Source organism: Ambystoma mexicanum, chromosome 3p (genome assembly GCF_040938575.1).
Source record: "Ambystoma mexicanum isolate Mex_15411 chromosome 3p, UKY_AmexF1_1, whole genome shotgun sequence".
Lineage (NCBI taxonomy): Eukaryota > Metazoa > Chordata > Amphibia > Caudata > Ambystomatidae > Ambystoma > Ambystoma mexicanum.
This window is the reverse complement of record NC_090925.1, coordinates 322,115,460-322,141,865: the sequence shown is the minus strand read 5'-3', so window position 1 is coordinate 322,141,865 and position 26,406 is coordinate 322,115,460. Positions and strand designations below refer to the sequence as shown.

Sequence of the window (26,406 nt, the reverse complement as noted above, 5' to 3'; positions counted from 1 at the left end):
TCATTTCTTCCACCATAGATTAATAAGCAGTGTCTTGGGTTTCCTCGGCAGTGCTGCTATTACCGGTTTTGCATCTAGTAAGGTTGTTGTGACCATCTTTCCCTTTTGAGAACTCAATGGATACATACCCTTCTCTGGTAGTCCTAATAATATTACCCCTGGGTCCCAAGGAAATTGGCACCTGCCAGTGAAAGATTGCTAGCAATCTCTCCATAACTCCTTCACTTTATAATCCCACTGCATGTGTAATAAAGACCCCCCCCACCCACATAGTCATCAGCATTCATACATTAGGTTAGGATCTATACAGTTGAGCAGTTTTGGGGTCATGTACCACCTGTAAAAACAGGGACGATTCTTTTGCCCTGTACCAAATAGCCTAACTTTTTTTATGCTGAACCCCCTCTCAGTAAAGGCAATGTTGCTGGGGCCCCACCAAATGCTAGAACTACTTATATAATCAATTAAAAGAAGTCACATTCTCCCTTTTTAAAGTCTATCGCACCATGCAAGCGTTTAAGGAGACTCTACCTGAAATTCCGCCTTAACATTCTTGAAACTAAAAGAAATTTTGAGAAATCGACGGATGATCCCATTAGGAAACACAATCTGCAGATTCTGCTCTACAGAGGAAGAACATTTAAAACATTTAGTTCTTTTTTGCACCAAACTGCAAGACCAACGCAAGAAATTCCTAATGAAGGAGATGGATAAATACCTGACTTACAATGCAGAAGAATGGTGGAGGCAATTGCATAATTGTGAGAGCAAATCACTGATGATAGCAACAATGAGATTCCTAGAACATCTGCAAATGATGCTACAGTTGGTGTCAGCTAACAAGACTTGAAAGGGAACTCATTAAGCAGTGAACGAGAATTGATGGCTATAGGGTTGATCTTCTGTGTTACTTTCACTCCTCCACCGTTAAATGCTTCTTCCTCTATGATTATTGTAAACCAAATTCTAGAGTAGTATATATCGAGAGTAATTGTGTTGAGTTTTTTCAAATGTTTGTACAAACTATGTGAAATAAAAAACAAAAAACAAAAAAGTACCTAGCCCCCCAAACAATCCTCTGGGCCCATCCATGGATGTCAGCCGCACAGTTGGAAGACCACTGATGTAGGGGACACATGAGGGCTGGGCATGGAAACAATCTTCCAAGTCTTTACTAGCCCACGCAGCCAGGGAGGGCTTATCAAAGTTTAAAAGAAAATAATTTTTTTATCCGTTTAAGTATAGGCTATTTTCTCTTAATAGCTAAGCTTGTATATCTGGTAGAGTTAGTGTTCTTGAAATAGTGAGGTAAAATGACGAGCATTGGGGTGTCGTCCACATAGGTAGGGATTGTTATTCTGAACGTTTCTCTAATGTTGGCGAATGGGTACATTTAGGGGCCGATTCATGGAACAAACGTGCGCCGAAAATCTTCGCGCAAGCAGGCGCAAGCAGGCGCAAGCGGATATAAACAGGCGCACGCGCACGCGTGCGATTCATGGAAGTCCCTGCGCGTGTTCACCGCGGGATGTGCGCCAAACCCATGCATGGCACACAAGTCACTGCAACATCGCGAAAGGCGTGCGCGACGCGCACAGTGAAAGTGCACAACCTCAGCGCACACACCAGAAAGTGGGCGGGACATGGGGCGTAACGCGCCGAATGGGGAACAACACGGGAAAATAAGGGCATAACTGGGGATGTACTGCAGGGAAGCAGACGGAACGCCCACACGCACTCGAACCACACGTATTCATGGAATCGAATAGGGCAAAGCCACGCACAGGCAAAGACACGCACAAGCTGAAACACGGCCGCCACACGAAGGCAGGCGGTAGAGTCCCAGCGCATCAAAAAAGTGGTGCGCGGGAAGTCAAATACGCGATTGAGCGGGGTACGTGGATCTCAGGGGTGCGCGAGAAATTCTACACGCGATTGGCCTGGGTACGTGTATTTCAGGGGTGCGCGTGAAGTTCCACACGCGAATGGGCTGGGTACGTGTATTACAGGGGTGCGCGAGAAAATCTACACGCGAATGGGCTGGGTACGTGTATTCCGGGGGTGCGCGTGAAGTTCCACACGCGAATAGCCTGGGCGCGTGTATTTCAGGGGTGCGCGTGAAGTTCCACATGCGATTTCAGCAGGGTACGTGTATTTCAGGGGTGCGCGAGAAAATCTACACGCGAATGGGCTGGGTACTTGGATTTCAGGGGTGCGCGAGAAATGCTACACGCGATTGGCCTGGGTACGTGTATTACAGGGGTGCGCGAGAAATCCTACACGCGATTGGCCTGGGTACGTGTGTTCCGGGGTGCCGTGAACTTTCACACGCGATTGGTTGAAATCCACGTGTGTTCTGTCATCACGTGCAATGAGGGATACACCCTCACACGTCACGTCACAGACGCGCTCACGCGCTGAGGGCCTTTGGTCCAATGAAAATGCGTATGCGTGCAGACGCGCTTACGCGCTAAGGGCCTTTCCTCGAATTACACGCTGACGTGCAGATTTTTCACGTGCCAAATCACTCCGTATCAAGCTGGCCACGCGAATACACACGGAAGACCACGCTCCTGCCCAGAAGGCACTGCCCCCCCAGTGCCCCGAGCAGCCTCCCACGTGCCATCTGCTGCTGCCTGCCTGCCTGCCTGCCTGCTGCCACCGTGCCCTGCCATTTGGTGCCTGCACATCAGCCATCTGCAGGGGTCCAGTTGCTGTGTCCACCCCTGCTGGAACAGTAGACTCCCGACTGGGATACCATCGCTCCACAGCCCAGCCCCAGGACCCAGTTGCCCACCCACGCCTGCCTCGGGGGTCGCCATGTCGGGGCAAGCACCATCTGAGACCAGTGGCGACCCCCAGCCAGAGAGGCAGAGGGCCACCAGCTTCAGTGAGAAGGAAGTTGGTGTCCTGGTGGAGCATGTCCTGGGGCATTATGATGCCCTCTTCGGAAGACCACGCGCCAACAAGGAAGGACGGGAGAGGATCTGGGACGATGTAGTGGTTGCCATCAACGCGGAGGGGGTGGCAACCCGCGACATCAAGCACATCAAGAAGCGCTGGGAGGACTTGAGGTCCAGGACCCTCAATAAGGCCCGGCGCCTCGCGGAGGGGGGCCGGGCACGCCTGAGTGACATCCAGATGAGGGTCCTGGAACCCGTAGACCCAGCGCTCCACACCCAGATCCTTCGGAGGCAGACCCCTCTGGAGTTGGCCGGTAAGTGGCCAAGCATTGCTGTGTGAGACAGGGCATGTTGCAGTGTGCTGGTTGTCTGATACCTGCCTGTATGTGTGACATAGGCCATGTACGTATGTGTGTGTGCAGGGACATCATGGTCAGGCATGTGAGTACAGTGATGTGTTCTATTGCAACATGGGGGGCTCTGTGCGGAATGGACACATGGAAGCATGGCAGTCTCTGTTCCTGGACATGGGTGGGGGTGAGGGATGGGTGCTGGTCCCATGTACACGTATGGTGTCCATGTGTATGTGTCTGACCTGCGTGTCTGTGACTTGTAAATGCCATGGATGCATGACACATGTCTGTGACAATGTTCAGATTCACTGATGCAGCCTAGTCATCCTTGTATCCACTGCGTCTGTGGTGTACGAGGCCAGATGGATGGAACTACGGTGAGGTGTGTGCATGTGATGGCAAGACCCATGATGCATGTGAGTTTAAAACCAACATTGTATGAATCATGAGTCCCTTGGTCATGTATGCCAATGTCCATGGCATGCGCCATGCCTGTTACTGTATGTGTTTTGCCTGCACTGACCCATGTGTTGTGGAGGGACATGATGGAAGTGATGTATGACAGTGCCACTCATCTGCTGTTGCTTCCTGTCTAGGGGACCATTGTACAGTACCCTGATGCTTGTGTTCTATGTCTCCCTCTACACAGTGGCAAGTGAAGAAGAGGGCGGAGAAGGCGCTGTGGAGCAGAGCGGCGGGGATGCCGCCACGGCTGCAGCGGAAGGGGTGGGTGAGCCCCCACAGGGGCTTGCACCGGCGGAAGACGGCGTGGAGACATCCAGGTTGGTGGTTTCCACAGAGGGGGAGGAGGCCGCTACTGAGCCACACATGGGGCCTGGTGGGGGCATCCCCGCTGGTGCAAGTGGTGCAGTCCAGGGCCAGGGGCAGGAGGCAGCACAGGTCGCCGTGGAGGTGCCTGTGCATGTCACTGTCCCTGACACTGTGACTGCACCACCATGCACCAGCAGGGATGCCCCATCCCAGGCCCGTCCACAGGTAGGGGAGATGTCCATGTCATCTGACACTCCTCTACCTGCGGACGAGGGGACCCCTGGCCGTGTGGAGAGGGTCCTGATTGGTGTCGCGTTGCGCACGGCTGGCATTCGTGATGAGGTGCATGCTTCCCGGGAGGAGCATGCACATCATCACGAAGAGCACCGTGCGTACGTGAACCATTTGGGAGCCGCCATGGTCGGGGGTTTCCTACACGTGTGTGGCCTTCTGGCGACCCTCTCCTCCTCTGTGGGGGCTATGCGCCAGTCGTGCTCCATGCCGTCTTCCGGCCCAGATGCCACCAGGGCCCCCTGTGGACCTGCCCCGACCAACGCAGCCAGCTCGGTGGGGACCCCATCCCTGCCACAGTCGGGAGTCGAAGGTCCAGCAGGGGTGGACACACCAGCAACTGTCCCCCTGCAGATGGAGGATGTGCCGGCATCATCTGGCAGGGCACGTGCACGACGGCATCGGTGGATTCCATCAGCCTGGATGCCGTCGTGCTGGCAGAGGCAGTGGCGTCGGAGGCAGCAGCAGGCTCGACGTGGGAGGCATCATGGCTCGGGGCCATCAAGATCAGAGGGGCAGGCATCGGCCGGAGGGCAGGAGAACCCTGGGATGGCAGTGTCTTCAGTGTGGGAGCAGTTGGTCCAGCGGATAGGTGCGGAGCGGCAGCGGGCGGAAGAGGAGCGGCTCACCATGGTCAGGGCGGAGTTCTCCATGCGTCGGGCGTTGAGGCGGGCTGAGTGCCTCGAGGAAGCTCGCAGGGAGTTTGAGGTGGACACGGTGTTGACCCTGCGAGACCTCGGGGCCAGGACAGAGTCCCGCCTCCGGGACATCGACATGGAGTTCGATGATGCCCTGGCCGGCAACATCACAGAGTGAGCCGCAGGACTTGCCCGCTGCCATTGTATATAGTTATATAGTTAGTGGTAGGTTTCCTTTGAATTTTTTTTTTTTATTTGTTTGCGATTGGACAATGCGCCACTTTTTTGTATATAGTTCAGTTTTTAGTTAGTTGACATAGTTAGGTTTCATTTGGTTGGGCTCATGGACCCGGGATTGTCTTGTAAATGGTTCTTCTATGGATTTTTTGATTTTTTGGATTTTTTTCATGGACATTCATCTTCTTTTTGTTGTTTTTCTTTGTGGTTTTTCTCATTTCATTTCCATTCTAGTTGATTTTCAATACATTTTTACTTTCATCCTTCAATGTGTCGTATCATCTCATTGCTTTCATGCATGTCATGTTGGGTGTTTTAACATTCACTTGCAGCCATTGTGTGTGACAGACATGTGTTCATTTGCATTATTTACATTGGGTGTGTAACATGTAATTGCCTTTGATATGTGGGTGGATGTGATAGTTGGTTGGGCCTTTTGGCAGGGGAGGATGGCCATTACGGACATGATTGGGGATTGTTGGGACCCAGGTGCAGGGGGGCATGGATGGGACATGGGCGAGGGCCTGGTGGAGGGTGCCCCGCAATGCTGGGGGGTGGGGGTGGTGGGGGACATGAGTTGGACATGGGTGGGGGCCTTCTGGCAGGTGCCCCACAGTGCTGGGGGGTGGGGGTGGTGGGGGACATGAGTTGGACATGGGTGGGGGCCTGCTGGCAGGTGCCCCACAGTGCTGGGGGGTGGGGGTGGTGGGGGACATGAGTTGGACATGGGTGGGGGCCTGCTGGCAGGTGCCCCACAGTGCTGGGGGGTGGGGGTGGTGGGGGACATGAGTTGGACATGGGTGGGGGCCTGCTGGCAGGTGCCCCACAGTGCTGGGGGGTGGGGGGGGGTGGGGGACATGAGTTGGACATGGGTGGGGGCCTGCTGGCAGGTGCCCCACAGTGCTGGGGGGTGGGGGTGGTGGGGGACATGAGTTGGACATGGGTGGGGGCCTGCTGGCAGGTGCCCCACAGTGCTGGGGGGTGGGGGTGGTGGGGGACATGAGTTGGACATGGGTGGGGGCCTGCTGGCAGGTGCCCCACAGTGCTGGGGGGTGGGGGTGCAAGGGGACATGAGTGGGGGCCTGCTGGGGGGTGGGGGTGCAGGGGGACATGAGTGGGACATGGTTGGGGGCCTGCTGGCAGGTGCCCCACAGTGCTGGGGGGTGGGGGTGCAGGGGGACATGAGTGGGACATGGTTGGGGGCCTGCTGGCAGGTGCCCCACAGTGCTGGGGGGTGGGGGTGCAAGGGGACATGAGTGGGGGCCTGCTGGGGGGTGGGGGTGCAGGGGGACATGAGTGGGACATGGTTGGGGGCCTGCTGGCAGGTGCCCCACAGTGCTGGGGGGTGGGGGTGCAAGGGGACATGAGTGGGGGCCTGCTGGGGGGTGGGGGTGCAGGGGGACATGAGTGGGGGCCTGCTGGGGGGTGGGGGTGCAAGGGGACATGAGTGGGGGCCTGCTGGGGGGTGGGGGTGCAAGGGGACATGAGTGGGGGCCTGCTGGGGGGTGGGGGTGCAGGGGGACATGAGTGGGACATGGTTGGGGGCCTGCTGGCAGGTGCCCCACAGTGCTGGGGGGTGGGGGTGCAAGGGGACATGAGTGGGGGCCTGCTGGGGGGTGGGGGTGCAAGGGGACATGAGTGGGACATGGTTGGGGGCCTGCTGGCAGGTGCCCCACAGTGCTGGGGGGTGGGGGTGCAGGGGGACATGAGTGGGACATGGTTGGGGGCCTGCTGGCAGGTGCCCCACAGTGCTGGGGGGTGGGGGTGCAAGGGGACATGAGTGGGGGCCTGCTGGGGGGTGGGGGTGCAGGGGGACATGAGTGGGACATGGTTGGGGGCCTGCTGGCAGGTGCCCCACAGTGCTGGGGGGTGGGGGTGCAAGGGGACATGAGTGGGGGCCTGCTGGGGGGTGGGGGTGCAGGGGGACATGAGTGGGGGCCTGCTGGGGGGTGGGGGTGCAAGGGGACATGAGTGGGGGCCTGCTGGGGGGTGGGGGTGCAAGGGGACATGAGTGGGGGCCTGCTGGGGGGTGGGGGTGCAGGGGGACATGAGTGGGACATGGTTGGGGGCCTGCTGGCAGGTGCCCCACAGTGCTGGGGGGTGGGGGTGCAAGGGGACATGAGTGGGGGCCTGCTGGGGGGTGGGGGTGCAGGGGGACATGAGTGGGACATGGTTGGGGGCCTGCTGGCAGGTGCCCCACAGTGCTGGGGGGTGGGGGTGCAGGGGGACATGAGTGGGACATGGTTGGGGGCCTGCTGGCAGGTGCCCCACAGTGCTGGGGGGTGGGGGTGCAAGGGGATATGAGTGGGGGCCTGCTGGGGGGTGGGGGTGCAAGGGGACATGAGTGGGACATGGTTGGGGGCCTGCTGGCAGGTGCCCCACAGTGCTGGGGGGTGGGGGTGCAGGGGGACATGAGTGGGGGCCTGCTGGGGGGTGGGGTGCAGGGGGACATGAGTGGGACATGGTTGGGGGCCTGCTGACAGGTGCCCCACAGTGCTGGGGGGTGGGGGTGCAAGGGGACATGAGTGGGGGCCTGCTGGGGGGTGGGGGTGCAGGGGGACATGAGTGGGGGCCTGCTGGGGGGTGGGGGTGCAAGGGGACATGTGGCTTGGCTGGGGGGCATGCCCATGGTGGATGTGCTGCCTGCGGGACATGACCAGGGGTGCAGGCTAGTCCCCTGTGGTGTGGGCTGCCTGCAGAGGTCGTGGAGGGGGTAGAGGGGAGACCTGGGAGGACCCACACTGGCAATTCACCTCTTCAACTTCCCGCACACACGTAATACACTGCCCCACTCGCACAGGCCCAATCGCGTGTAGAATTTCTCGCGCACCCCTGAAATCCACGTACCCAGGCCAATCGCGTGTAGAATTTCTCGCGCACCCCTGAAATACACGTACCCTGCTGAAATCGCGTGTAGAATTTCTTGCGCACCCCTGAAATACACGTACCCAGGCCAATCGCATGTAGAATTTCTCGCGCACCCCTGAAATACACGTACCCTGCTGAAATCGCGTGTAGAATTTCTCGCGCACCCCTGAAATACACGTACCCTGCTGAAATCGCGTGTAGAATTTCTCGCGCACCCCTGAAATACACGCGCCCAGGCTATTCGCGCGTGTAGAATTTCTCGCGCACCCCTGAAATACACGCGCCCAGGCTATTCGCGTGTGGAACTTCACGCGAACCCCTGAAATACACGTAGCACGCTCCCCCAGGCCCGATCGCGTGAATCAGTTCACGCGAACCCCTGAAATACACGTAGCCCGCTCCCCCAGGCCCGATCGCGTGAATAAGTTCACGCGAACCCCTGAAATACACGTAGCCCGCTCCCCCAGGCCCGATCGCGTGAAAAAGTTCACGCGAACCCCTGAAATACACGTAGCCCGCTCCCCCAGGCCCGATCGCGTGAGTGACTTCACGTGAACCCCTGGAATACACGTAGCCCGCTTGCCGTGCTGGTACAGGGTTAGCGCAGCCCTTTGCGCTGGATTGGGGATTTTGATGGCTTTTCCCTGCGCGGAAGGCGTTCTTGGGGGCGTAACTGGCGCTCCTGCAAGGTCGCTGCGCCACTATGCGCCACGGCTGGTTTTGGTGGCTGGAATCCATGAATACGCTGTGCGCGGAAATGGGTTTTGGCGCACGCGGCTGGCGCAGGGATTCGCACGCGCACACTGTGCGCCAGCCGCGTGCGCCACTTGTGCGCCGAATTCTATGAATTGGCCCCTTAGTCTTTAAACAGCAATGGAGAGAAGGATGTGTCTTGTGGGAACAGGCATGTGAGCGACAGATAATGTCGACTCGATCCCGCGCAGAGCATGAGAAAGAAACAGGTTATACAATTTTCAGGAACACATTCTCAAACATATACCAATTAGGAGACTCCCTACAAGTCGTTCTCTGAGCAGGTTTCAATTTATGACTTACACAGCATTGCGGCAAATCCGGGTCTGTGTTCTGAATAAAATGAAAACACCCCCCCCCATCCCTCCCAAAATGCTGGAGGTAAATTCTCCTGCTTACCGGCATAAAAGGGAACATCGTCGGAATAACTGCCAGCAATAATTCCGCCTAAACACCCATGGACTATAAACATGGTGATTCGCACATCCCTACCACCACTTGTAGGCATGCTGTCAATACATGGGACCAAGTGTTGGTAACAGTAATTCTGTTTGGTGATTTTTCGGCAGATTTACCACCAAAATACAGCCAAACTTGTAACGAGGCCCACTGTTCTGTCAGTTCTCTGACATACAGGACTCACCATGAAATGGACAGTAGGGGCAACCAATTTGAACAAATGCACACACAGAATGTTCACCTTTTAGAAACTCACAATGAGAGGAAGTAATGACATATCACCAATGCAGCTGTGCATCCATAGACATATGCCATCCATAGCAATAGTTTTTGCTTCACTAGGTGTTCCTAAAGTGACATCTATGAACCAAACCCTAAAAAGGTGGCACAGGCAAAAAGAAGGGTTTGATAGTCTCCTAAGGAAAGATTTTCTGAGGTGTCCTATATCTACAGAAGTTGAGGAAGAAACACATGGTATTGGACTGCATCGCTATTAAAGACAGCACCTGTATGCAGCCCTACAAATAAGCGGCATACTAGGCACTTTCACTCCCTAAAACAGGCAAACACTCCCAACAGAAATATATGGTGGAAAAATGCTAACAACAAAAGATACATAAATACAGACACCTAGGATCCTGCCCCTAACTCCAACCAAACAGCACCATAGATATTCGCAAATTCGACCACATCACCCCAATACTCATCAAACTGCACTGGCTCCAGCTGCAATGCTGTATCATCTTCAAATCCTGCTGCACCATCTACAAGGCTGTCACGCTGAAGTCCCCAAGCTACCTCATTGAGAAACTCAGCATCTCTGGAGGCCTGTGATCCACTAGAAGGAAGGAAATGTGCAGACTTGAATTTAGTCGGTGCAGTAAGGGAAGAACCAGAAGACAGACATTATCTGTCTGAGCCGCAAAACTCTGGAACCTCCTCCCCATCAACAGACTTGGCCCCCTCACTTCTACAGTTCAGGAAGGGGCTCAAGACCCTCCTCTTCAAGGAATGGCTACTCCCAAACACCTAGGTCTACACACCCTTCACTCCCCCACCCTACCTGAGATTGGGTGATCTGATCCCCACTGTTTCCTCCCCTGGTTGTTTGTAGATTCCTTGCTGACAAACTGTCTACCTTCCTCATCCCCTGTTATCTCCCCACTCCCGTTTTACTCTGCTCCCCTCACTATGTTCTTGCCCCTATGATTGTAAAGTGTTCCATTGCTTCTCGAAGCTAGGTCCAGACTCAATAAATACCCCAATGATAATAATAATAATAAAGATTAAGTTCCATCAGCGCAAGCAGGAGAACAACGCAACAGGACGGTCTCTCATGATATTACTGAATGACCTGAATTTGAACTTTAAGGGGAAAATCTTCTTTTAATTTGCCTGAATTAATGAGTGCACAGAAATATAGAATAGAAAAACAAATCTGCTTTAAAGTTAAAATAGTTTTACTCACCTAAACGGCAGGCTCATTGGGAACAGGAACTACTTTTTTCATCCCTAAAATAAAAAACACAAAATAAATATCATCAAATTTAAAAACGAGGGTGTACAATACTCCCACTACAGCAACTTATTTGGAGACCTGTCTTATGACCTATACTTTCATCTACAAACAACTACTAGTAAAATGGCCATAATATGTAGGAACGTCCCAACAATCTGCTGGTGAGGGTGCGATTGGAGGGCCAGTGCTTGGTGTCCGGTCAAAGGTTCGACACCAAAAGGATCGAATGACCAAAGGGTCGGATTTTTAAAAAAAAATATATATTTTTTTTGGTTTTCGTTTTGTAAAAAAAAAGTGGTTTTTGCACCAAAAACAGGGGTATTGGGGGAGGGGCCCCAAAACAAAAAAAAACATTCGAATTCGACCCTTTGGTTTTCGGTCCTTTTGATTCGACCCTTTGGTCATTCGATCATTTGCATTCGAACATTTGACCTAGAACCCCAGTGCTTCATACCTGTAGTTCCTACATTTTCTGGAAAATGGCAAGGCCGCTGCTACACTTAGACACTCTGGTAGGGTATTAGAAAATGTGACTAATCATGCTATGTAGATTTTCATATTTCATTTCATATACGTTGACACGGGTAAAGCCACCGCTTCAATGTTGCTTTAGAAAACCATCCTGCACCAAATCACCACCAAAGTGGTTTCAAAGGACTGAGGCTTGTCTGGAAGTTGGCCTATTGTGAAAGTCTGTGTGTGGAGAAGCACGGGATAGATAGTTCCAGATCTGGAATATTTACCCAATATGAGAAAACTGCTACAATAAAGAGGTAAAGGAACAGATATCTCAGTACACCAACACCATTTCTAGACTGTACGTCAAAGAACAAGGTTTCAAATTGTTGAGAGACAGATGCATACGTCATTCATAGCTTCTGACCCTCCCCCAGTTCAATGCGGCACAGGTGGGAAACATTACTCACTAAGGCAACCGAAACCACCCATATCCCAAGCTGGTACATCAGAAAATTGAGACAATATGATTTGTAGATGTCACGAATAAACCAAACCAACGTTATGACAATACATGTGCATGCATTAGACACAAAGCAAACATGCAATCAACATGAAGAACATGAACACTAGGTAATACATGCATATACATGAATAATATTAACATAGCATCCATAAGACATGAAGAATAATAACAAACAATGTATAAGTTGAATGCAATATGAACGAAATGCAAATACAGTTCACCAACATAGAAACGCAACAGTAATGGGCAGCCATATTTTCCAAAATGGAAGCCACAAGACACTTATAAGTAAATGAAAGGCATCAAGGCTACATGAGGACTCAAAATGTTAAAATAACAAAATACAAATCTGAGCTCAGACAGTAGCAAGAAATCCAAGCCAAGATTTCTGGGAATAAGGGACGGTAGGGACATTAGAGAGAAAGTACGAGATAATGATTCCCAGGACGTAAGCCATATATTCTCTGATTAATTAAGGGTACAACCAGCCTTTGTAAGCCAGGTGCAGGACAGCTAGAATCCAAAGACTCCATGAAGAATAGCTCAAGAGTGTCCCCAGTGGTAAGGTTTTGTGGTAGCCTTGCAGGTTAAACCGCCAAGGCTACCTCCATACTTGCAAGAAAGTCCTGCTTCCGCTAATGGACAATTCCCGGGGTATTCTGGCCCCACTGAACCCGGTAATTGCCCTTTCGTGGGTGCTGGAATCGGGTGATCCCCATTCCCATTTGAGCCCCAATGGGAAAGGGGATGCCTGTAGCACCGGCACTGTTCATAACAGAGCCTGTGGTACATACAGGCATGCTGTGCTCGCGGGTGCCTTTCATTCCGCCAGGTCAGACTTGGCAGAATGAAAGGCACCTGCAAGCACAACTCAGAGTTTGCCGGTCTGGACACAACAGTACCGGCATGCTTACCAGTACCGCTGTATCCGGACCGGCAAGCTCATAATGAGGCCCACTGTCTGTTCATTAGCAACAAACACAGATAAAACACCTGCTTTACTCCTTACATGCATCCCCAGACATGAGACGCCACACAAGCCCAAATACAAAGAGATCACCCTAGCTCATGGCCTAGAAATGAGGGATGGTATCTTTTTTAATTGAAAGGAAAGCAGTCTGTGTACCTCTCTCCCCCTACTGCTGTCTAGCTGCTGTTAGTTAATACAAAGCTAACCAATGAAAACTTCCAATGTTAGGCCATTCATTACGTAGTATGGCAGCCAATTACACATTGTAGAAATTATGTCTTTTTACGTTTACCAATTTAGAGGTGGTCTCAGGAGGAGCCCTCAGACAAGCATTACCCAATTATGGGCCCGATTCATGTAATTAAATTGTGCCAAAAAAGGGGCAATTGTCTGCAAAATGCGCGCAAGCGCCCGTTTGTCGATTCATGGAACACAATGCGCGGGGCTTACCCGAGACTTGTGCTGAATCCCCGGGGGTCCAACACGTCACTGCGACACCACGAATGCCTTGCGCGAGACTTCCAGCGAAGGTGCATACCGTCTTGCACATAACAAAAGTCACCTAAAAAGGGGGCGGAACAAGTGGAATGGGGAACAACAAGCGTAAATGTGGGCATTCTGTGGGAAGTAGCACAGTAAAATACTTGCAACGCCCACACGCGCGCTAACAACACGTATTCATGGAATCGAACAGGGCTCACCAGCGTGTAGAACAAGACACGCAAATCCGGAAACACGTCCGCCACACGAAAGCTGGCGTAATCGTCACCACACACTAAAAACAATGCATAAAAAGGGTACGCGATAAACCAACACGTGTATACAGCTACGATGAATGTACCATTTTTCGCAGCAGTGATCGTGGGACACCGCAGGAGGAGGCGGCTAGCCAGAGCACGCATTTTTATACCCAGGGCCAGCCTTTTTGGGATGCCTGATGACCAGGTCTATGGCAGGAATAGGTTTCCACCTCATATCATATGATAGGTGGTCAGGGAGTGGGAGGATGACCTTACATCACCCACCCTGTGCTCCCAAGCACTGAGCCCCTTGGAAAAAGTGCTCAATGTACTGCATTTTTTGGCCACTGGGTCATTTCAGCGGACAACTGCCATAGTTGGGTGCATTTCACAGCCCACAGTGTCACGCTGCCTACACCAGGTGTTGGCAATCATGACTGCACGCCCCTCAGTCCGCAGGTACATTTACATGCCCAGAACACCCGCAGAAAGGCAGGCCGTGGTCCAGGACTTATACGGGGTGGCGCACTTACCTAAAGTGCTTGATGTCATCAATTGCACCCATGTGGCCCTACGTCCACTTAGGGCCACAGAGCACATCTATTGCAATCGCAAGCACTGGCATTCCATCAACGTGCAGGTTGTATGTGATGCCAAGGGAATCATTAAATCTGTATATGCCAACTATCCAGGGTCCACCCATGATAGTTTCATATTCAGAATGTCACCCCACACCGGGCCCTGGAAGCTGTGAGGCAAAGCGACACATGGCTCATTGGTGAGTATAAATTGCCCTGCAAATGCATGCATGTCCACATACAAAACCACACCACTGACAAACCATCTCACATTCACACTACCAGCTGCACCTCCTCAGTATGCTTCCTTTCCTCTCCTTACCCCAGAAGCTCACTGTCTCCAGAGCCCTGGTTCTCTCTAGGCTGGACTATTGTAACAGCCTCTATCTAAATCTGCCTGCCTCTACTCTCCGCCCTCTGCAACTTATCCAGAACAGGAATGCGAGACTTGTCCTTGGCCTCAAGCCCAGGGATCGTATCTCTCCAGGACTGAAATCTCTGCACTGGCTCCCAGTGGCTGCGAGGATTAAGTTCAAAACCCTTTGCATTGTCCACAAGGCCCTCTGGGGCCGCAATACCTTCAACTCTCTCTTCCTAAATATCTTCCTTCTCAAGCTCTTCGCTCATCCGCCTCCAACTCCCTCAGGGTCAGTCGTTTCTCCAAGCAACAAGTTGGTGGTAGATCTCTCTCTTCTGCAGGGGCGTCAATCTGGAACAGCCTTCCTGCCTCCCTGAAACTTGCGGAGAACCATCTCCGGTTCCGTAGCAACTCAAAACCTTCCTCTTTGCTTCTGCTTTCTCTCCCCTGCTGAATTCCTGACAGAAACTGCACTGGTTACCTGGCCTCCATTTTTCTGATCTCGGGCCCATGCCCCGCCAGTTGCCTCCCTGGCAACCCGTGCACCTGGAAACAGTTTATGTATCCCTACAGTGCACCTACCAGCACTTATGTCTGCACTTACCTTGCAATTGCCACCAGCTGGCCGTTTTATTTATTTTATTTATTCTACTATACCGTGAACTGCACTTTCCCCTCTCCCTTCCCCCTCGCACTTTTTCCCTTTTCCACCTTCCCATGCACTTGCGCCACCTGAATGACACCTGGACTAGTAGGAACGCTGTCTGCTTTCCCTTTATTCCCCCTCCCTTGCCTCGTTGCACCTTGAAACACTTGTGTATAGGCGCGTTATAAATACCATATCATAACATATCACAGGGGACAGTGCCTATCCTCTGAGCAACTACATGATGTTTGTTTATTTATTTATAATGCGCACCAGACCCAAAGGTATGATGACGCCAATACGGAACTCCACCACACCACCCCAGGTAAGATAGAACGCAGCATATATCACAACTAGGGTCATAGTGAAGTGCACATTCGGAGTGCTGAAGTCACGCTTCCGCTCCCTTGAGCACTCTAGTGGTGAGCTACTATATGCACCACCAGTAGTTTGCAGGATCATTGTGGCAGCATGTGTCCTGCACAATGTTGCAACATGGCGTGGAGTACCGGTGGACATGGTTGTGCCCCCACATCCCCAACCACATGCACGGCGGCTGCGCATGGGAGGGGAAAGGGCACGTGGCGAGGCTGCCTGTACCCAGCTTGTGGCACAATTTTTCACCTAAAATCCAACCCCTGGGGAGTGCACGGAGCCCTGGCACATTCCAGGTGACAATTGATGATGACAAAGGGACAATCATCTGTCCCAACCTTACCACCCTGAGAATCTGTCCTTTTGAAGTGCTACATTGTGCGCCTCCCTTAGAACTTAAACTAACTCAATCTGGTGTGCACAAAAGGAACACATAGAAGATGGAGTATGCCACTAACACCATGCCTAAGTACACATACAAATGCTGCTATGTCACCTAAACACTCCCTTACTTCATGTCACCTGGTTGACACACCATGCCATGGTATGCAATGTCTAAAGAGACAAAGAAATGACCAACACAACACTACTGTCACAAAGCGCTCAATGATCAACAGAACAAGTTCACAAATAACTCACTCTCACACAACACAATAATAATGTACACAGGAACATCATTTGGCCAGTACAACATACCAAAAACACAGGACCCAAGAGTGAATCTGTCCGACAGTGAACAATCATAATTGCACATGTGCCTCAATGTGCTGTAACTTGCACATGGCACCCTTGTATTTTCATGTGGCACTGCTAACTGAAGGGGGCAGGGAAGCGCAAACAGCAGGAAAGCTAACAATAATGGAGATAAGCAAGTTAATACATGAAGATGGAACATAAACAGAGGATGGATCTCAATGTCCAAACAAAAAGGGATGCTAACCATGCACTGGACAAACAATCATGAATCCCACTAGGGGTGTATACACAGGTTGGACTTGAGACTGCTCACAGATATAATGGAAGCCCAAGGCCTCTGTGTAAGTTACTTTTACACGCTGAACTCCTTGCAAGCCCATGGAAAGGGGAAGCAGGAGTGGCATATGTGTATGGACCCTAAGGGACAAACAAGGAGTGTACCAACACGAGACAAGCCTGCATGGGTCCAGCTGGAACATACAGTGGATGCCCTTGGATGCCACACCAAGCAACACACTGTTACATAAATGCACAATAGTAGTTAAAAAAAAATGCCCATGGGGGATCGGGTGGGTGGTGGGGGGCATGGCGGGTGCCCACCCAGGAGGGAGGCGATGCAGGGTGCACGTCAACACATGTGTGGATAATGAGAAGGGAAAAAAAAACTCCATGTGTTAATGGGCCGCACAGCTAGCATGGATCTGGAGACCTGTCGCTGCTGTCGCCACCCTCTGGTGTAGCATCAGAATGTGGTAGTGGTAAGGTAGGATCACCATGCATAGCCCTGGCCTGGTCCTCTATGGCAGTGGCCATGCGGGACTGAGATGATGGCTTGGAGGTCCCCATGCAACACCTGCACGGAGTTCCTCCGTGATGGTATGAGTCAACTGTTGCATCTGCTGTTCAGACCATCTACTGCAGGCTGCCTCGAGTGCAGCCAGTGTAGTTCTGAGGGACCTATACTATAGCTTCAGGGCGTCCCTGTGGGCCTGACCCTCTGCAACCAGGGATGCCTGCAGAGCACTCAGATCTGCCCGTCGGCTCCTGTTACTTTCCTCCGTGTGCAGCCTGTGTGCGTGGCATGTGGACCATAATGCCTGCAGCTGGTGCTCCACGTGTCTCTCTGGGGGGATCATGGAATTGGCCACCCTATGCATGACCTGAGCCAACATCTCATATGAAGCACCCTGTTGTTGTGCAACAGTATACATGGACTGCTCCCACACAGTACCGCCAGCTAATATACGGCCACCGCGTTGGCGGACACCCCGCCTGCCTGAGCCAAGGGAACCTGGCCTTTGATGCGATGGCGATGGCGCCGTCTGCGGCTGCAGGACTGCATCACTCCCTTGATCAGCTGGCCCAGGACCAGGAGTCAGTACTGTGGAGCATGACCCTGCATCCGTAACCACCACAGACGGACGTACCAAACACTGACTGGCCCTGTGAGGGGTCCCCCCCTTTAGATGTTTGGGATACAACAGCACCCACACTCGATACCCCCAATTGCGACAGCAGAGAGGAATCAAATACCGGTTCACCACCAGAGCCATAGGTATCATCAGGGGCGGGCTCATACTATGTCAGGTCCGGGATGGACTGTAGCACATGTGGTTCATCATGGGCTGCCACCACATCCTCCACTGGTGCCTGTTTGTATCCTCTTCCTCCTCCACCTCCTTCTCTGCATCCAGTGCCTCATCAACTGCACATGGACAGAAAAATACATGAGGACCCATGTAAATAGCATAGCCCATACACATAGGCATCACAATGCTGTCATGCAACACATTAACCTGCCATGCCACAAACTCACGCACGTACGCAGTGTCAATGGAAGGGAAGGGTAGCATGAAAGCGGCCATCGACGTGTGTGGAAGGGCTCAATACCACATGTAGTGCATGGTACATAGCACCTGCTTCACACACGAGCACCTGACTGGCATAGTTCAGCCACCAGCATCCCTGATGCAAATACACAGATGCCACATAGCATAGTCATTTCTGAACTGTCAAACTGCATGAGATGGAACTTGCTGACTACTGTCCCAGAGTCATGTACAATGGATGTGACATGACATGTAATTCACAAACTCAAAACACACAAGTGTCACAAGGTGCAACGATGCAAGGGCGGTGGAACAGAGTGAAGTCAGACACACCCATCCCATGAGGCCAGGTCACATTGACATCACGCAAGTTAATAGGCACGGCGAAGGGGAGACCTGGGGTTGGAAGTGGGAGTGGGTAGTGCAGTACATGGGAACGGCATCCAAAAAAAATACAACTACATAATCAGTAATGAAAAAGCGGCGGCCTGGTGTCATTAGAAGTGTAAGTGCAGACATCAGGTGTCAGTTGTTGGTAGTGGGTTGTAGGGATACAGGAAACAGCCACAGAGTGCGGGGGATAACAGGGAGGCAGGCCTTGGGTTAAACTAGTAGCTCAGAGGCCTGTGTCGGAGATCCGAGTGTGGGCAGGTGACTAGTGCATTCTCTCAGTCATCCAGGACTCCAGCAGAGGAGAGGGGGAGAGAAAGCACAACACATGAGGAAGCATCAGAAGTGCCTCCAGACCCAGAGAAGGTTCACCTCCAGTTCCAATGAGGCAGGAACGCTGTACCAGAGGAGGCCCCAGGCGAAGATAGACATTAACCACAAACTAATTGCTATGAGAAGGTACTGACCCTGAGGGAGTACGAAAGGGATGATTAAAGACCATGAGAAGGAAGGGAATTTGGAACATGAAGTTGAAGGAATTGCGGACCCAGGAGCCATAAGGCCTTGTGGACAATGAACAGGGTTTGGAAATGAACAGTTGTAGCCACTGCCATCATCACAGTCCTAGGGAGATACAATACTTGGTCCCAAGACAAAAGGACAATTCCCACACTCCAGTTCTGGATGAGTTGCAGAGGGAAGAGAGTAGAAGCACAGATATCTTGGTAGAGGCCGTTGCAGTAGCCCATCATAGGAAGGACCAGTCCTCGGAAGACAGTGAGCTACTGGGGTAAGGAGAGGAAAGGGAGAATACCTCTGAGGAGATGCAGCTGGCAGGGTGACCTCTCAAAGACGTCAGAGATGTGAGGAGAGAAGGCGAGTGTGGAGTGGGAGATTATCACAGGCTATCCGCAGTTGCAGGTTGGATCAGGAAGAGGGCCAAGAGAGAATGGACAGAGAGAGACATGGAAGGAGTGAGCAGGTGTGGTGATGAGGATTCTCACGGTGTGCAGCTCATCATTCGTATGCAGTCTGCAGGACAACAAGCATGTGTCATACCACCATGACATGGTTCACTCATGGCAGTCATGTCAATGCAGGCAGAACTGACAATCATTACACTTCATCCAAGCAACATACACATGTCCTGGATGCACACGCATCACCACTCACCGGACATTCCCTCATAAATTGGCAGGTTTCCCACGTCTTGGATCTGCTCCACATCAATCATATCACTAATGATCGCTTCACGTGGAGTGAGTTCCTCGTCCTCTCGTGGTGTCCCACCTCCAGTCACCAGAGTAGAGGCGTAGTTGGCACACAGCTTATCTTTGGCTCAGCGCCAGAGGTCATTCCAACGCTTCACTGCCTCAGCAGCTGTGCGCCTCTCATTGCCCAAGGCGTTGATTCGATCTGTGATGTGCTGCCAGTGGGCCATACGGTGGGCAGGCGTATGTATGCTCCCTGCCTGCACCAGCATGTCATGTTTGTGTTCCTGCATGTAGTCCACGAGGATCTGGAGTTCCTCATCCCTAAAGCTCTGTTACGCTCACCTGGTCTCTGCGGAGGCATTGGGGCACGGTTGCAGACCGTAGGGTGAGGTCGCTCGGGTCCGACTTCGCCCTCTGCGCTTATGTGGTAACTGGTGGTAATAGGTGATGCTGCTCTGAACTGCTCCTGCGTGGAGAATAGGGGGCGTGAGTATGCCAGCTTGTGCGCCTGATCCCCTTCCAGACCCCTTCTCCCAAACCGTGGTACCCGTGGGATGCGCTGTCTCTGGAAAGCTCACCTGTTGATTAGTTTTGGTGAGCACTCCATCCTGCTGCTTCTGGTAGGGGCGCTTGTATAATCTGGACCAAGTTCCTTCACTGATCCCTTGTACATGGTAGTCCATTCCTGCTGCGACTAAGCCACTATACTTCAAGTAAGTGTTCCTGTTTGCCTTTGTCTTTCCTCGTCTGTTTTTGTTGTATTGTAAAGTGTGTTGTCTTGTATTGCTGTCCGTTCCACTTTTGATGTTTGCTCTTTTGATTTCTTCCCTTGCAGGTGATGTTGCCGGTCCGGCAGAAGCTGCGGGGCTCAAGGCGGCAGCCGGAGGGAAGGAGGAACGAAGCTGCAGTGGTACAGTAGCTGTTAAGTTGTTAACTAGGGGGCGCGCAGTATTCAAATGCGGCACGGCTCTAGGACGGATGTTCTAACCTTGTCTTTATTCTTCTTCACAGGGTCCGAGTTCGTTGATGCGTAGCGTGGTGCTGTGGCGTCGGGATCAAGATCACTGGATGTCAGGAGATGAGTCTGCAGATGAAGCAATGAAGCACTGGTTTCCTGGAGGTGAGTATGCAGGAGAATGCCTGGTTTCAAAGGTAAGTAAACTGGCCCAAGAGGCGGTGAGCGTCACATTGAACGCGAGTGCACAGTAACGCGAAGCACCAGCCTTAAGGATGGAGCAGCTTATATAGCTGAGCTTTTGAAGCCATGGCCACCAAGTTCAGCCTGCCTGCCACACCCTGCCACACCCGATGAGTCAGAACATGAGGATGTTCTCTGGAATAAAGGCTTTCAGCTCCTGGAAAGTTCTTGTAAAATAAAAGCACTCTTGCACTGAAATAAAGTGTTCCTACTTACATCTCTATATGAGCCTGGCACCGAAGTCCAGCCAGGGCCCCTGTGTTTATGGGTCCTAAAGGGACATAAGTGAGTCAAGGGACCCATTGCCCCCATCACTAGATGGTGTGGTGTTTGTGTTCTGGGGCCTGTGGCCATGACAAGCTCCTCTTCCTCAACGTGTGGGTCTACTGTGCTGTACCTTGGGTCTGAGCCTGTTCGCCTACTGCACGCTTTGCCTTCTTGCAAGGTCGTGCAGACCCTGAGTGGCTGGGACCACTTGGGTCAGTGGGGCTGGAGCAATGGTGGACTGGGCTGTGGCATCACCCACTGATGCTGGGATAGTAGGTGGCCTTGCAGGCATCTGTACCTGGGTGCTGGTGCAAGGACCTTTCTCTGCATGTCTCTTGCCCTTGGAGACAAGGACATCTGCACCTGGGTCTCTGTGGGCCTGGGCCGGGACCACTATGGGCCTGGCTGGGGGACCCTGAGCCTGGGTGGTGGTTGCTGGAGCTGCCCCTGCAGCTTCCTGACCCTGCCTGGTGTGCACAGCAGATGGCAATGCTGCTCCAGGACCCTGGATGCTGGTGCCAGGACCTTTCTCTGCACGTCTCTTGCCCTTGAAGACAAGGACATCTGCACCTGGGTCTCTGTGGCCTGGGACAGGACCACTACAGGCCTGGCTGGGAGACCCTGAGTCTATTTGGTGGTTGCTGCAGCTGACCCTGCAGCTTCCTGACCCTGTCTGGTGTGGACAGCAGATGGCAATGCTGCTCCAGGGACCAAGGTGCTGGAGACCTCAGCATCAGCTGCATCTCCCTGACCCTGTTTGGGTGGGGGCATAGCTCTCCCTACATGGCCTCTGGCACCTCGGACACCTCGGCCACCCTTCCCACTTGTTGCCCTCCCACTCATGGCACTGATGGAATGGTGCAGCCATCAATTGTCCTCTGCAATTCAGTGTGGGGGCAGTGTACGTGATGTTAAACATACGAGTGTGCTCCTGCAAGGCTCAATGTAACCCCTGGGGAAATTAAACGGGCCGTGTAATGCACAGGCACCCCAAAAATGAAAAATATGTGTACGCGACCCCTCGGTAGCCCACATGAAAAGAACAAACGTTATGCAGTAAGCTGTGGCACCTAGTAACACAAAAATTACGTACGCGAAGGACACGTAAGCTACTGTGATGTTAAGAAAGGGGGTACGCGACACACAGGGGCACCCACAGTATGCAAAATGTGTACGCAACTCACCACCAGTACATGTGCAAATCCACCACCGAAACAAAAGGCGTGCACGGTTGCAGTAGGGAAGAGATTGCATGGAAACGAAGTCCACATGTGTGTCCGCTATAACTTGCACAAGCGTATGATGGTCTCCTACGCACTATTTTATCCCGATCCTGAACGCCACGCTCAATGTTCAGCACGTGTCACGTAACTTACACGCTTAGGCCCTTTCCTCTGATTTCACGCTAACACGTGCTTTCCGCACGTGCAGGGTCACTCTGTTTCCGGCTGCCCAAACGAGTAACACAGAAGACGCACGCTCCTGCCTACCAGCCAATTTACCTTCCTCCAAGTGCCCTGAGCTGCCTCCTATGAGCCATCTGTTGCTGCCTACCCACTGTGTGTGCCTGCTGCCCACGTGCCCTGCAGTTTTGGTGCCTGCTGTACAGCTATTGCCAGTGCTCCTGTCGTCGGACCTGTGACCACCTCTGCTGATCCAGAAGACTCCCTAAGTGCCAGACCACCGCTCCACAGCCCAGTCCCAGGACCACCTTGCCCACCCACACCTGCCTCAGGGGTTGCCATGTCTGAACCAACATCATCGGAGGCAAGTGGCAACCCCCCGGCAGTGAGGCAGAGGATGGTCAGCTTCAGTGCAAGAGAAGTTGACATCCTGGTGGAGCAAGTCCTGAGGCATTATGATGCCCTCTTCCACGGACCATCGCAATTCGTCAAGGAAGGACAGAAGATGATCTGAGCCAACATCGTGGGTGCCATCAACGTGGAGGGGGTGGCACCCTGGGACTACATCCATGTGCAGAAGCGCTGGGAGGAATTCAAAGCCAGGACCCACCACAAGGTTGTTGTGAACCAAGGGGAAGAGGCGCCGGGTCCGGTTGAGCACCGACAACATGCGGGTCCTGGAGCGGTTCTACCCAGCGCTGCACGCTCAGGTCATGGATTTCCAGCTCTGCCTGGAGTCGACTGGTAAGTGTCCATGTGTTGGTGTCCTCCACACTGCATGTGCATGTTGATGTGTGGTTGGAGTGTGCACCTTGACCTTATGGCAGGTATGCCTCTTGTACGGATGTCTGTGTGCATGTCGCAGACAGTACTGCATGTGTGTCCATTCAAGCATGTGTGACATCAACAGTGTTTCTGTTGCAATATGTGATGCGCTGCAGCATATGACAACGTGCACATAGTTGCATACATGTGTGTGGACGTGGCTGTGTGAGAGGTGTGACACATGGGTGCTGTCGGCAACATCATGGACATGCATGGTGTACATGTGCATGTGTCTGAGAAGCGAGTATGTGACTGGCCAACACTCCTGAATGGATGTTACTGCAGCATTTGAATGTGTGCTTGACTCTTGTTGCACAATTGACATTGGGTGGACTGTGATGTGATAGCTCCATGGCCTGCTTCATGACTGTCAGGTGATGTGTGTGAATGAAATGTGTATGTCCCATGATAAATGTGAGGAGCATGCACAATTTTGAGGTGCTGACAATGCCTTGTCCAAGGATGTGATTGTCTGTTGTGAAGGACAGACATGATTGTTCATGTGTGTTAATTGCACGTACCCTGTGGAGGGTGATGATGGTTGTGACCTTTGCCAGTGCAACTCATGTGCATTTGTTTTGTGCCAAACAGACATATGTTCAGTACCCTGATGTTTGTGTTCTATGTCTCCCTATCCACTGAAACGTTGGAAGAAGAGGGTGGAGAAGGTGCTGTGGAGCAAGGCAGCGGGGATGCATCCACCAGGCCCAGACGCAAGGCCCAGTCACGCTCCCAGGTAGTAACATCTTCGGGGAGCGAGGAGACTGGTGCCGCATCAGACACATCAGCCGCAGCTGCTGAGGGGAGGTCCAAGAGGGCGAAGGTGGTCATGGACCCTTCCGCAGCGGGAGGGCCAGGTGAGCTCACACAGGGGCAATCCAGTGTGGAAGATGCTGGGGAGGAATCCAGGTTGGCGGGGGTGGAGGAGGAGGCCATATCAGCCCAGTCCATGGGGCCCGGCCAGGGTGATGAGGTGGGTGTGACTGGTGCAGTCCAGACTCAGGGGCAGGAGGCAGTGCAGGTCGCCGTGGAGGTGCCTGTGCCTAATCCTGCCCCTGGGCCTGCACCTGCACCAGTGTGCACCTGTGGCCATGCCCCAGGCCGGACCCATCTGCAGGTGGCAGATGTTTCCACACAAACAGAAACACCAATACCTGTGGTTTTTGCCATTCGAGAAAGGAGACTAGCTACATTCCTGGTCTCGAATTGGGTGCATGGGCTGGCCACTTCTGTGACCCCCTCCTTGTCTTCCTCCTCTGTGCACCAGTCGTCCTCCCTGGCGCCCTCCGGCCCAGATACAACCAGGGCCCCCTGTGTACCTGTCCCACCCCCGGCGGCCCGTCTGGTGGAGACCACATCCTGCCAGAGTGGGGAGTCAAAGTTGGATCATCGAGGTGGTCACCACGCAGATCCAGCCGTCAACAGTAGCTGTGGCAATGGAGGGAGAGCAGGCACCAAGGAGCAGGGCACGTGCACGACAGCCTCGGGGGTTGTCATCATCCCGGAGGGTGTCCTTAAGGAGCAGGCACCGGGCTATTTGGCAGCAGCAGGCTCGGAGTAGGAGGTGGTAGTAGTCGGGGCATGACATCTCAGGGAGGCAGCTATCGGCCATCAGGCATGAGGCAAACGTGGACCTTACCCAAAGGATGTCTTCCGTGTTGGAGCGTTTGGGGCAGCAGATTGGGGCAGAGCGACAGCACGGAAGGCAAGACTCCCCATGGTCAGGGCAGAGATTTCACTGCATCGGGCAGAAAGGCGGGATGAGGTCCTTGAGGAGATTTGAAGGGAGTGGAAGAGGAGCATGTTGGAGTCCTTACAAGCCTTCGAGGTGAGAGTGGAGGCCCGCCTATGTAAATTGGACGCTGTGTTCGATGATGCCTTGGCCAAGACATTGAGGGAGCATGGTGAGGAGAAAGACTAGCCCGCTGCCCTTGTAAATAGTTCTTTGATAACAAGATTCCTTTATTATTTTTTCACGATTTGGAGTTTTTGGACTACACTCCACGTTTTGTACATAGTTGTTTGTGTGTGATGTACCTTTTGTTTTTTTTAATGATTTGGAGTGCTATCTGGACTTTGTAATCACATTGCTGGAATGTATTTTTTTTCTCATTTCGATTATTATTTTTTAAGACTTTTATGGACATCGACCTATTCTGAAACATTTACTTTTTTTATGTACATAATAGGATTTTTAGTTTGGACATTTGAAAATTTTTGTTAATTTTCCAATGTACATATTTTAATTTTTGTTTTGCAGTTTGTATGACATGAATACAGCTGGTTAATATATTTGGATTTGGTTACTCACATTAATGGCTTCTCTGACTTTTTTCCCCAAAATGTAATGATTTGTTTCTCTGTTGTCCCAGATAAGGACCATTGTTGGTCATGTGTGTGCTTACTTGCATGCATGTGTCATGTTTGCTATCCATTTGCGTGTTGCAGTTACACATGTGCATGACCAGTGGATGTGTGTGATGGGGGGAGTTTCGGTATGCACGGTGAAGTCTCATTTGCTATCAAATGTGCACCATCACTGTGTTGGGGGAGGAGGGTTGGGTTGGGGGACTGGTTGGAGTGTGAAATGTTCCCAATATTTTACCAGGAATTGCTTCATGCAGTGTAACGAAAATGGCGTGCTTTGACCTTCACCAGCATGTGTTTGTGCTGTTTTCATTGACTGTTCTGTTGTTGGGCATCTTGCACTGGCAGTCACTCTTGCCATTTCTATGTTTTTACAATTTGGGAGACTAATGCAGAAGTCTGTGTGGGTAGCACCCTTTCAGATTGCCATGTGGTCATTCAGAACTTGAGTCACTCCTCTTTGCTTGTTTTTTAGTACTCCTCTGACCTGCTGAACTCCTGTCGGAATCTGCAATCGTCACTCTGAACTTGGGCAAAGGTCTTGTTGCACACCCCTTGCACACCTGCACTGCCTCCATGGTATCCACCATACTTGCACTGTTTTTATTTATGGCAACAGACACCTACCTGCACTTTACACCTGCTGTCTGCACTCAGGCTTAGACTTGACACCAGCTGGGCACAATTTCTTTATTTTCTGCATGGTTATATTTGTTATGGTGTCCTTCACAATTACTGCACTGCCCCCTCACCCAAACCCCCTTTTCTCCTTCCCC

General features: G+C 52.4%; 1 long non-coding RNA gene across 1 annotated transcript in view; it reads right to left on the bottom strand.

The window, feature by feature from the left end:
* Window positions 1-9,220: 9,220 nt before the first annotated feature.
* Window positions 9,221-26,406, bottom strand: part of LOC138579532 (uncharacterized) — an 81,380-nt gene continuing 64,194 nt past the window's right edge. Inside the window, exons 2-3 of the long non-coding RNA XR_011304045.1 lie at window positions 10,742-10,785; window positions 9,221-10,111 (exon numbers count right to left, since the gene is read on the bottom strand). This is a non-coding gene — a long non-coding RNA (uncharacterized lncRNA). The remainder of the gene's footprint in view (window positions 10,112-10,741; window positions 10,786-26,406) is intronic.